The sequence below is a fragment of the Pelodiscus sinensis genome, chromosome 8 (genome assembly GCF_052426305.1).
Source record: "Pelodiscus sinensis isolate ZL-2025 chromosome 8, ASM5242630v1, whole genome shotgun sequence".
NCBI classification, from domain to species: Eukaryota; Metazoa; Chordata; order Testudines; family Trionychidae; genus Pelodiscus; species Pelodiscus sinensis.
Genome location: NC_143059.1, coordinates 12,760,118 through 12,771,573, shown reverse-complemented (window position 1 = coordinate 12,771,573; position 11,456 = coordinate 12,760,118). Strand labels below are relative to the sequence as shown.

The following is an 11,456-nucleotide window of genomic DNA, read 5'->3' as shown; positions in this document are numbered from 1 at the left end:
ATTCTGCAGAGCTAATGGAGTAAAGAGCAATAAAAAAATTTCTTTTTTCATTAAAAGGAGCAGATATGATATTGAATACATGCAGGGAGCAGACATAATGGATATTTAGCTGGTGCAATTTTTAAATAGCCCCATTTCTTTGAGAGTGAGATTATTAAACTGATATTTGGACTCTAACCTTGGTGTAACACAGCATTAAACACTGTATATCAAAGCAGCAGAAGCCCACCATCTTGACATACAACAGTATATTTCTTCGAATGGTATAATTAGTGAAATCACAAATTACGCATGCAATAAAATTAATTGTTTTTAAAAGATACAGAGACTTTACCTCTCAGGCTATGTCTACACTACCAGGTTATTTCAAAATAAGCTTATTCCTCTTCACAAGCAGGAGTTACTATTTCAAAAACACAAGCCTGTTATTTTGAAACAACAGGAGTGGCAGTGTGGATGCTCGCCTTGTTATTTCTATGTAGATGTGCCCTAAGTCTCACAGTATGACACTAGCAGATACCTTAGTCCAAGGGTCCCCAACACAGTGCCTGCGGGTGCCATGGTGCCCACAGGGGCATTTATGTGCGCCCGCCTACTGACCAGAGCGGCCCTGGGTGCGCGGCGCATGCGTGGTGCTGCCCCTGGGTGCGCGGCGCATGTATGGCCCCCGCCCCGGACATGCGGAGCATGTGCAGCTCCGCCCCTGAGCGCCCGGCAGCCCCAAAAGGTTGGAGACCACTGCAAATGACCTTACAATAGAAAGCCTCTTTTCTCTAAGTATGTAGGGCTGTGTATGTTATTTAATTCTTCCCTTTTTTTCCCCTTTCGTTTGCTTTTTGGTGGCACATTTTCACTCCAAGGTCTGTGCCAGGAACAGAAGTCAAAGTGCCAGTTAACCATGGCCAGTGGCCTGTCCCAAGTACTGTCAGATAGGCACGTCACAATGTTTCAGACCCAGGGAGGTGGATAAGCATATGGAATCTCTCAATGTAGTGAGTTACTTCTATCGCTAGTAGTGATGCATAATGAAGGGTAACACACTCAGGTCTTCAGCAAGGAGGTACTGCCAATATTTTCAACAAAAGGTTGCCCCCAAAATTTCTCACTTAGCTTATGACAGCAGCACATAGAGTGGGTAGTGGGAACTTATTTATTTCTACCCCTTCATCACTCCCATTGCTTCATGACACAAAACACACCTTCAGTAACCACCAACTTCTATTAAGCTGCACTGAAAATATTTACTCTTTATTCTTTAAAAAAAAAACACAGAGTTTGACAGCAGGGTGTAATGTTGTATTTTGAAAGTGAAGGGTGAGTGGAGTCTAGACATATCCTTCCCTAGGAAAATACCTGCCATTTGATGAAGTCTGATTTATCCCAAATTCAAAATATTTGCTCCTTGGAAGTATTTTTAGGATCCCAAAGCATAAGTCACATCTCTGACACTGATGAGTTAGAAGTATCCAGAAGCACGTGAAAGGATGATCCATTTGAAGGCAGAATTTTTGTAGAATGACGTAGAAATAAATAACTGTTTCTTTTTGCCCATTCTACAGGTCCCAGAATCACTGTACCTCTACTAGTCGCCCACCCAGAAAATGCAAGGACTCTATGCAAAAGGCCAGTCACACGTTGCCTCTCATGGATACACAGGATAGATCTGCTATCGCTCAACAAATTTGCTTTATAGCATCTAAACCATTCCACTGACACACATTGAAATGAGAAGCACTGAAACACTGAGATGTTGCTGTGTGCATAGCGAAAAGAAAAAAGAAAAAAGAGGACAGAAGAGGGGAGGTTTTTAAAATCAGAGGCTGCACCACCTATTAAAAAGTAACTTTTCAACAGCACATCATATATTTGTGCACCAAGCAGAGAGGGGGAGAGAATGTCTACATGGTATATTCCTGTCTGGCTTTTTCTCCCTTTTTTGCTTTCTCTCTCGCCCTCCTGTTTCACACTCTGTGTCTTTCTACTCAAACTCCCCCTGCAGTAGGCTGCAGAATGGGACACTCTTGTTCCAAAGCCAGCCGGCAGCTGTCACACAGCAGAGGCAGCAAGCAGCCTGTGCAAAGAGTGAGCCTACTCTGTCATTTAGGATGACTCACTGGGATCTGGCATTAATTTCTCTTTTTCTGGTAGTGGACGGAGAACAACCAAAAAGCTACACTGGATCTGATCAAGGTAAGAGATTAACAAGTCTTTTATGATATTATACTGCGGAGTTTGAAGAGGTGCCAAGCTGTGTACAGAGGCTGGTAACAAATTCAGTGGGTGTTTTAACACCTGGCAGTACATGCCACCAGAGTGCCTTCCCAGCCTTAACCCTGAGTATGCCATTCTGAACTGCATCTACTGAATAGAAAACGGGTGAAGCTACAGCATGCAGAGTGTGTTTTCCACCTTAATGCAACTTTTATGACAGCAACACCACCTGCCCAGTGAATATGAGAAGCATCTCAACGTTGCTAAATGATCAGGCATGCCTCTGTGAGCGACTTCTGGGAATATAATGTGTCAGGATTCTATCATGGACTCCTTGCCGATTCATTCCCACAGCATTTGTTTCATCACTTTAACGAGTTGAAATTCCATAGTCCAAACAGCTCCCTGGCACATTTCCCCCCAGCAAGTCTTCTGAATACAAATAGATTATATTCATTTTTAGTCATTGAAAAAAACCTCAAGTAAAACCACCAGAACAAGTCTGCTGAGCATCATACTCTCTTTCTGTATTTGTGTGTGTGTTTTTGTGTACAAATTCTATTAATACATTTTTTTTTTGCTGTTAATCAAAAAAGCAGCTTGCAAGAGGGTTTCTACTTATTTGTTTTTGGCAAGGATAAAATCTTCCTCTCCCCCCCAGGAATTTAAAAATCTGGAGAAATTCTCTTCTTCCATTTTCAGAGGAGGCATATAATTTTAAGCAGAGAGATCTAAGCAGCATATAAGATACTGCTTATACTTTTTAATTTTTGCTTTGAAGCTTTCATTTAGCCTGTGTAGCCTCATCCCAAGCAAGCCAAATGCTCCAGTTACCAATTGGGTTACTTCTAAAAGGTGGCACCATTAAATTAATCCTGCATTATGCTTCCTTCATGCCAAACACAGAATAGCTGATTAGCTGATACTACAGTGCAGAATCCCTCATTCTTACTCTTGGATCCTTTATGGGTTAACTTTACCAAAGACATTTCTTTTGAACTGTTTCTCTTCTCTTTTATGTGGAATGCCTGCTTGCACTTATGACTAGAGTACCCTTATTTATCACAAATTCAAAGGTGTTGTATAAAATATTGCCTCATGCGCTCTGTTTAGAGTGCTAAGATTTGACTTTTACCTGAGTTTTTTTAAAGCATTTAAAACAAGAAAACTGCCCTGCAATTGTTAATATGAAAAGAAGTCTCTGTACAGAGATGATCACAGCTCATACCTTGGTCATGTCTAAGATGCCGACAAAACATATCTATGGATTCTTGATGTAGCATCTATATTTTTGGAATTAACTCTCGCTTTCTCCACTGGGGAAAAGATGTTAATAGACCATTCTGTACCTACTGTCTGCCACACAAATCTTTACACTAGTACAGAGCAATCTGTAAATTAATTGTGTTTTAAATGCCCTTTGGTGTCGATCTTCAAGAACAGGCAAAAAAAATACGTTTGGTATGTCAACAGGGATTAAACCATGTCTTCTATTAGAATCAGAATTTCTTGTAAAATATTCATTGTGTATTAGAACTATATTTTAAGATAATTCTTTACCATAGATTTTCACAACCACTTCCCCAAGCTGACAAGATACAGTTTGCTTGATAGATCACCATAAATACTTCTTTAATAGTTATTTATTACACACAAACTCAGTCACTTGCTATAGTGGCATATACCATGGTCTCTAGGGACTAAATAAGCTATATTTGACCCTGTCTGGCCAATGTCTACCATACAAATTAGCTTTTTAATATTTTTTAACAAGAGATATCAGTATACGATCAGTTTTTAATCAACATGGTGCCTTTCAGCTGGGAATTTTGTCTATTTAAAGGTAGACAATCCAGCGAGATGACACTTTTTTGTAACTTGGCAACAGGAGGGGGAAAAAATCAAGTTACATCAATCTTGCATGCAAACCTTGTATTGTGCTGTGCCATCTCCGGTGAGTTAAATGCTTGATAGAGCCGATGTTCTAGTCTTGTGAACCACTAGGTTTAATATAAATAACCAATCCACCCAGTTATTCTAATTACAAGAATCCAACTGCAGGAAGCCAATGCAGTCTCATTCCATGTGCAAGGAGCTGTCTCTAGAACAGAATGATGGTTTTGACATTTCACTCTTGCAACATGCACTGTTCAAAAAATGTGCCATGGGCATAACCCAAATTCTAAGAACTGCAAGCTAATGGACGTCTGTTTTATTTCTGTGAGACTTCACCTCTGGCATGGTTCCATTTTTAGTGAAAAGTGAGGGTTCCCTTTCAGTGCCAATTAGCTCTATTCAGTGCATTGGTCTTTCAGGTATCTGATTGACTGGTGGCAGTGGGAAGGATAGTAAGCTACAGGAGAATAATGTTAAAATAAATTGTATGGCTCTGTAAAGAAATGTTATTGCCATGGCAGCCTGCGCCTCTAGTATTTCTAGACTGCCCACCACCACTCTGTGTAAGCATTAAGGTTGGCTCAAAGCTGCCATGTTTGGATGTCAGTGGAAACTTGCCGTAATTGAGAGTTTGGTTAGTTCGGGAAATCTGGTTCAGCCCGCTGCAAAAAGAAAAGACCATTTGAAAGTCTGACTCAAGATGCAAAGTTTGGAGCCAGATGTTTGTTGTGGAGCCAGTTCTATTAGGAGCTTGGTGAGCTAGCCAGACTTGCAGTTGATGTTACTTTTAGCTGTGCCACCCGTGGGCCCCTTGGCTGCAAATAGGGAACCAGAGCAATGGGAGCTGCGAGGCTCCGTGGCCACAGCGCTGGTAAGTAAACAAACTGGCATGGCCAGTTAGCATGTTTCTCAAAGTGGTTTTGCGGTCCACTTTGAGAAACACTGATGTAAAGCAAGGGCATGTGAAATGAGGTGCATGCTGGTTGCATACAACATTGACTGTGAGAGTCGAGTGCTCCCTCTGCATCCAATCAAAGTGCTGCTGCTACATTTCAGTCTGTACACCTGCAACTTCTAGGTACACAAATCATAGAATTCTAGGGCTAGAAGAAACTTCAGGAGGTCATCAAGTCCAGCCCCCTGCCCAAAGCAGGACCAATCCAAACTAAATCAACCCAGCCTGGGCTTTGTCAAGCTGAGACATAAAAACCTATAGAAATGGAGATCCCACCATCTCCCTAGGGAACCCATTCCAGTGCTTTACCAACCTCCTAGGGAAATAGTTTTTCCTAATATCCAGCCTAGACCTCCCCCACTGTAACTTGGACTATTGCTCCTTGTTCTGCCATCTGCCACCACTGAGAACAGCCTCGCTCCATCTTCTCTGGAACCTCCCTTCAGGAAGTTGAAGGTTGCTAGCGAATCCTTCCTCACTCTTCTCCTCTGAAGACTAAATAAGCCCAAATCCCTCAGCCTCTCCTCGTAAGTCATATGCTCCAGGCCCCTAATCATTTTGGTTTCCCTCCACTGGACCGTCTCCAATGCATCCATGTCCTTTCTGGGAGTGTGGGGCACAACTGGATGCATTACCCCAGATGTGGCCTCACTAGTGCCGAATAAAGGGGAATAATCACTTCTCTAAATCTGCTGGCAATGAACCTCGTAATGCACCCTAATATGCCACTAGCCTTTTTGGCTACAAGGGCGCACTGTTGAGTCATATCCACCTTCTCATCCACTGTTATCCCCAGGTCCATTTCTGCTCAACTGCTACTTGGTCCCAAGCCTGGGATTCTTCTGTCCCAAGTGCATCAGATTTCTTTGCCAGTTAACAGTTTTCTGGTTAACAAAGTGCCGGATAACAAAGGTTTCACTATATATCACATCCACCAACTTCCCCATGTCCACACAGCCAGTTTCCTCATCATAAAAGCTAATCAGGTTGGTCAGACATGACTTGCCCTTGATGAATCCATGTTGACAAATGCAGATAGCAAAACTATCCTACCTTGGGAGACAATCTTGAGGCCAATAGGCATGAAGGAGAACCACACATGCGGCCCACTTGCTTGTCTAGATTGTTCATTGCTGTTAGGCACTGAGCATTTCTGAAATAGTCACATCCTATTTGGAGGTTGTGCTACCCAAGGTACAGTAACATATGAGAAGACAGCATAAAAAAAGACATTGAATACTGGACAACTGGTAGGTAGCAAAATACTCCAACTGCCCAAGAGCCACTGAAGTAAAGCAGAATGAAATTTTCATAATGAAACTCAAAACCCAGACTAAACCCAGACTTACCTAGTTTGAGATTTAGTTACCAGTATGAAACCCAGGCCTGGTTTTCCAGAAGTTTTGCCATAGTTTGTAACCTGGATGGAGGTACATCTATGATAGAAAATTATTTCTATAATTGTGGGCATGTTGCAAAGTTGCAACATAGGCCCTAATAAAAATCAACTACAGTACTTTGCTACAGTTTTCGCTTGAAGTTTTAGATGCACATGAACCTCAAAACTCCAATTCAGATATCAGGGCCTGCACATTAACAAAACTCTTCAGTTTCTTGCATCTGTGTTTTGATGCTCTGAAAGATCAGACCTAGGTGTCATTGTAAGGAAAATCTCTATTTTACTGCAGCTACTCACTGAGGCCTAAAGCAATGGCCATATCCCATTCCTCCAGTTCAGCATCACCAGTTGTATTCTTCCCTTTGCATTGTACTTAATCAAGTTACAAACAAATCACAGATTCAAGGGACTACTTATGGAAATGAAACAAGCAACATTAGGAGGTGTTATGCATTAAACAGTATCAATATTATTCTCATCTTACTGGACAGAATTCAGTGCACTTGTACCTTGGTGAGGCAATAGTAACCCCAAGACAAGTTGTACATGGACATTACTTTTAGAAGAAAAAGAAAAAGGACATGTCCCAGCTTGCCTATTTCACCTTCTTGTGCAATTCTTCAAGGGCAGGACTTGGTTCCAGAAAGTCCTTAAATAATATCTAGTCCCCACCAAAGATAAAAATCTAACCTCAGTCTGGGATGTTTCATGGGAATGAAAGTCATGTATCATCATCATTATGCCAAACATCCGTACAATACTTATGATTAAATATTAAACACAGCTTGCTTTAATTGGCGCAATCTCCCTTTTCAGATGGATCCACATCTTTAGATTCAAATGCTTTTGAAATCAGGGATGAGTGATCCTGGTCAGATTAAGTAAGAGTTGACTTGCACCTTTGCCCCAAACTGAAAACCCATGTTTAATGAAAGCTAACAGGTTTTATCAAAAGTTAGTTTAAGCTTAGATGTTTAGCACTTTCAAAAATCATGCTCCAGAGAGGCACACAAGCCCTCAAGAAAATCTGCTCTCTTGAGTTTTTCAGTCCACTTCTTTAAAGTCAAGCACATTTCAGTAAGCTTTAAGCAAGCATTCAACATTTCAGGATTTATCCTAACCTCTGGACATTTAATTCATCCTTCACTACTTCATCCCATTTCTTCTCATAGCATTTCAGTTCCACATTATGCAACAGTATATAAAATGATGTTTCATTTCATGTGGATATATACAGAGAGATTCATTCCTTAATTCTTTGTTACTATGAGGACCTCTGATGTATAGAAAGATGGCCTGATCCTCTACGATGTATACCATGTATGCCTGTATACCTGATCCTCTTCCATGCATGACTGTCAGAGATGCTAAACTAATTGCTGTATTTTAAATAAGAATACCACAGTACATCTCTCCTTATTTTTTCAATTCTAATATAAGCTCAACAATGCTGCTACTTGACAGACTCCTTTAAGCAAACTATATACACACAAAAAGATGATTAAAGTTGCAAAGACAAGAACTCAAAAGTTAAGAAATGCCAGAATTAAGGTTGCTTGTGCAATGAGTGATCCATAAAGTATTTAAACCTCTTCTTAAAATAATGAAAGCAACAAGCCTGTGTGCTTCTCAGTTGTACCTTCTTGTTTTGCCATTTGAAAAATGTCAATTATATTCCATGGGAAATTTTAAAAAATAGTTGAAATTTTCCAACATGACATCATATAACACCCTACCACACAGTCCAAAACATTCAGTTTTTAAAGAACAAACATCAAATCCCCCTCCCCTGCTAAAAATCAAAATAGTAGGGCTTGTTTAACTGAAAACTAAAATTTTTTCACTGCAAACTTTTCAGTTCTTCATTGGAAAAAATGAAAGAACTTTCAAAAATTGAACACGATCATCTTCTGCAAAAAGTGTTTATGATAAATAGTGACCTTTGGATTGAAATTACTCAGCCAGAAATGAAATAAACATCAAAAACTGACCAGCTCTAATTAACTGTTTGGCATTTCAATACACTCTGCTTTCAGCTAGAGCTCTCCAAATCTGGAGTAATTCCATTTGTGTCATTTCAAGAGTGTAAATCCACTTTAAAGAACATGTGGAAAAGCTATCCAAGCCAACAAGCTTGCTCATTTGAATCCCTTTTAGCATTGAGACCCCACCAATCCCATTTTAGCTGTATTAGATCTCCCAGTCCTGACAGTGAGTATGACTCTCAACTTACACAAGTTAGCTCTTGACCATGTTTCTTTTCATCCAGATTCCTATCTTGGGCAGACACATTACCCAAGTAATGAGTAAACAGTAATGAGAAATGAGACTGCAGAATTTGAGTTAAAGGGTAAAAAATCCATTGCCACACAGATGATTTTACACCCCTGTATAATCTTCTTTAACGGCATCACTTAGCTGAGCGATAAGGGGCAACAAGAACTCTTACACGCAGGATGCCGGGAAGGAACAGTAATTGCTGACAGTGCACTCCGAGACAAAGTAGCAAACTAACCAAATTCTGTCCATCCTTGCCACATCCTGCCCCCATTCTCTCCGGTCAGCCAGGCACCAAAACAAAGTACACCCATGAGGCACCACGTTCCCCTCCCAAAAGGGGAAGCCTACTGTGGTGCATCATGGAAGATGTAGTCCAGGCAAGGAGCCTCTGTTTCAGAGAAGGTGGAAGCATGAGGAACCTGAACTATGATGCCCATGAAATACAATGGCAACATCTCTTTTTTTCCCCCCAAGCAGCTCTGATTAAAAGCATGGATACTTTCATCCTTGCCAATAGCAAACATTTCCAGCTGCTGGAGGAGGGCTCTGAGTTACTACCAAGTCTCTGCTGGTGAGTCTTGCCCAAATACACAAGGTCTGACTGCCATATTTGGGCTTGAGAAGGAATTTTTCCTTAGGGTCAAACTGGCACAGGTCCTGTGTGTCGGGGTGAGGAGGTTTGTCTTCCCCTGCCACATGGGTCACAGGTCACTTGCAGGTTTAAACTAGTGTCAATGATGGATTCACTGTAAATTGAAGTCATTAAACCATGATTTGAGGCGCTGGTCTCAGGAGTGGGCGTGTTTCTATGGCTTGCAATAGTGATCATGGACACACAGAGTACACCCCATGTTGTTTCCAATGTTCACACAGTATACCTTGTTATTTTTGCTGTATTAATTATCCAGAGTACCATCTGCCTCCTGAACTGGGTACAGAGATGAAGGTTTTTAATTTTTTTTTTTAGAGAGTTCCGAAATCCTTTCATTATCTCTGTGTTGGATACGTGTATCATTTAACACAAATTGCTTCGTTTAGTCCCTTGTTTCTAAGCTAATTATTTTATATTTGCTGACAACTGGAAGGCATTTGTAATCTACTGTCCCAAATAACTAAATGAGCCAAATCAGCTTACGCTGTTCCCTATTATTTCCTTCTGCCTCCAAGGTTAGTAGCCCTGCAAACTTGAAAATCCTGTTTCCAGCACTGCCATTCAAATGGGATTTGACCCTTTGACCTGACGGTCGAGACAAGAGTGCTGCCAGCTATGCCATAATGACATCATGTGAAAATGTCTGGGTATCCAAGGATACGTGTATTAAAGAGACAGTGAAAGTACCTGGTGGCAAAGCTGGCATGCTATCTTTGGCCTCAGTCCACGTGAGACTGTCAGACTCAGGCAGCATTTTACTAAAAACAGGCATTTCAAAACAACATTCACATTTGCTGGTTATGTTACGTGATTAGACCCCCCCTCTCCCTTTGACCATAAATTCCATATTTTATCAACAAATGCCCCTTATTTTTCTGTCAGCTAAGCAAAAAGTAGTTGAATTTCTAACCTATCTTAGTTCATCCTTTTTTTTGTAGTGCCGGGGGAAATCATTGAGTTCAGTGGAATACAACTGAACCCCCTTTCTTACAGAGTTTGTCAGCGTCTTCAGTTGAGAAATTTGATACATTCAAACAATTCAAGAACCCCCAAAATGCATCCTTTCATCCCTTCTTCACCACCAACTGGATTTGACTCATTTATTTTTCTAGAATTGTAGTTATAATTTCCAAACAGGCAAGGAAAATAAGCAAGCTGACATTCACTCCATTCATTCAGTTAGAAATACTGTGATATAGGCAATTTGCAGAGAAAAACTAAAAGCAGCTTGAAGAAGAAGAAGAAACTTTTTGATCATAGAGTTCAGACCAAAGGACAACCACCTGGCAGAGCATATATCAGATAAAAAAAAATATTTGAAATTGATCTTAGAATTAACAGCTGCTTTTAGCTATATACAAGTAGTACATAGGATTTTCACCCTGGTCTCGCCCCCCTCCTCTACCACATAGGTCTTTAACTACTTTTGGGTAACAAATTCACGTGCATCATCCAAGTTTTAAAGTCGCACCAAGGACCAATTTTATTATCCAGAGAAAGACTCAAGCCAGAAGAGAAACCATCCAGAACCAACTTCTTACTAATAGGGAGGAAATGATTAAGAATGTGAGAGTAATATGGTGTCTGTAGCAACAATATTTTTAAGGGATGGGCTCCACATATAACAGAGAGGTACAAGAGCATCTTGAACCCTAGTGAATCTCAAAAAGATGTGGAAGCAGTTTCATCTAATACATCTGTCTGTGGTCTTTGGCCAATTCATGTGGATTTACAATAATATTTTTATTACTTTAAATGGTTCTCTCTCCCTGATTGCTTGTGAAAAATCGATACCGATATCAGAGGAAACTGATGGCCCACACACAGGAAATAATGAAATCATTCATTCCTATAATAGCCCTCAACAGCAATATCACATTCAATTCAGAAAAACTGGATGAAAGTTAGAGAAGGGAAGCAAATGTCTATATCTCGTCTATGCTGCCTCCTAAGTCATAAGCATCCATGGTTTACTTTAGTGATGACTAAGGGCTGGAAATAAACACCAAGAATTAAAAGGAATGATTTGAAGAGTCACAACAGAGCAGGTGCAGTCAATAAGT

The 11,456-nt window shown here is 40.5% G+C and overlaps 1 protein-coding gene across 1 annotated transcript in view; it reads left to right on the top strand.

Annotated features, from left to right (window-relative positions):
- The first annotated feature begins 2,074 nt into the window (after positions 1–2,074).
- The window catches only part of RASGEF1A (RasGEF domain family member 1A), a 283,710-nt gene continuing 274,328 nt past the window's right edge, over positions 2,075–11,456 (top strand). Inside the window, exon 1 of the mRNA XM_006129935.5 lies at positions 2,075–2,190. The gene's annotated coding sequence lies outside the window, so the exon portion shown is untranslated. The remainder of the gene's footprint in view (positions 2,191–11,456) is intronic.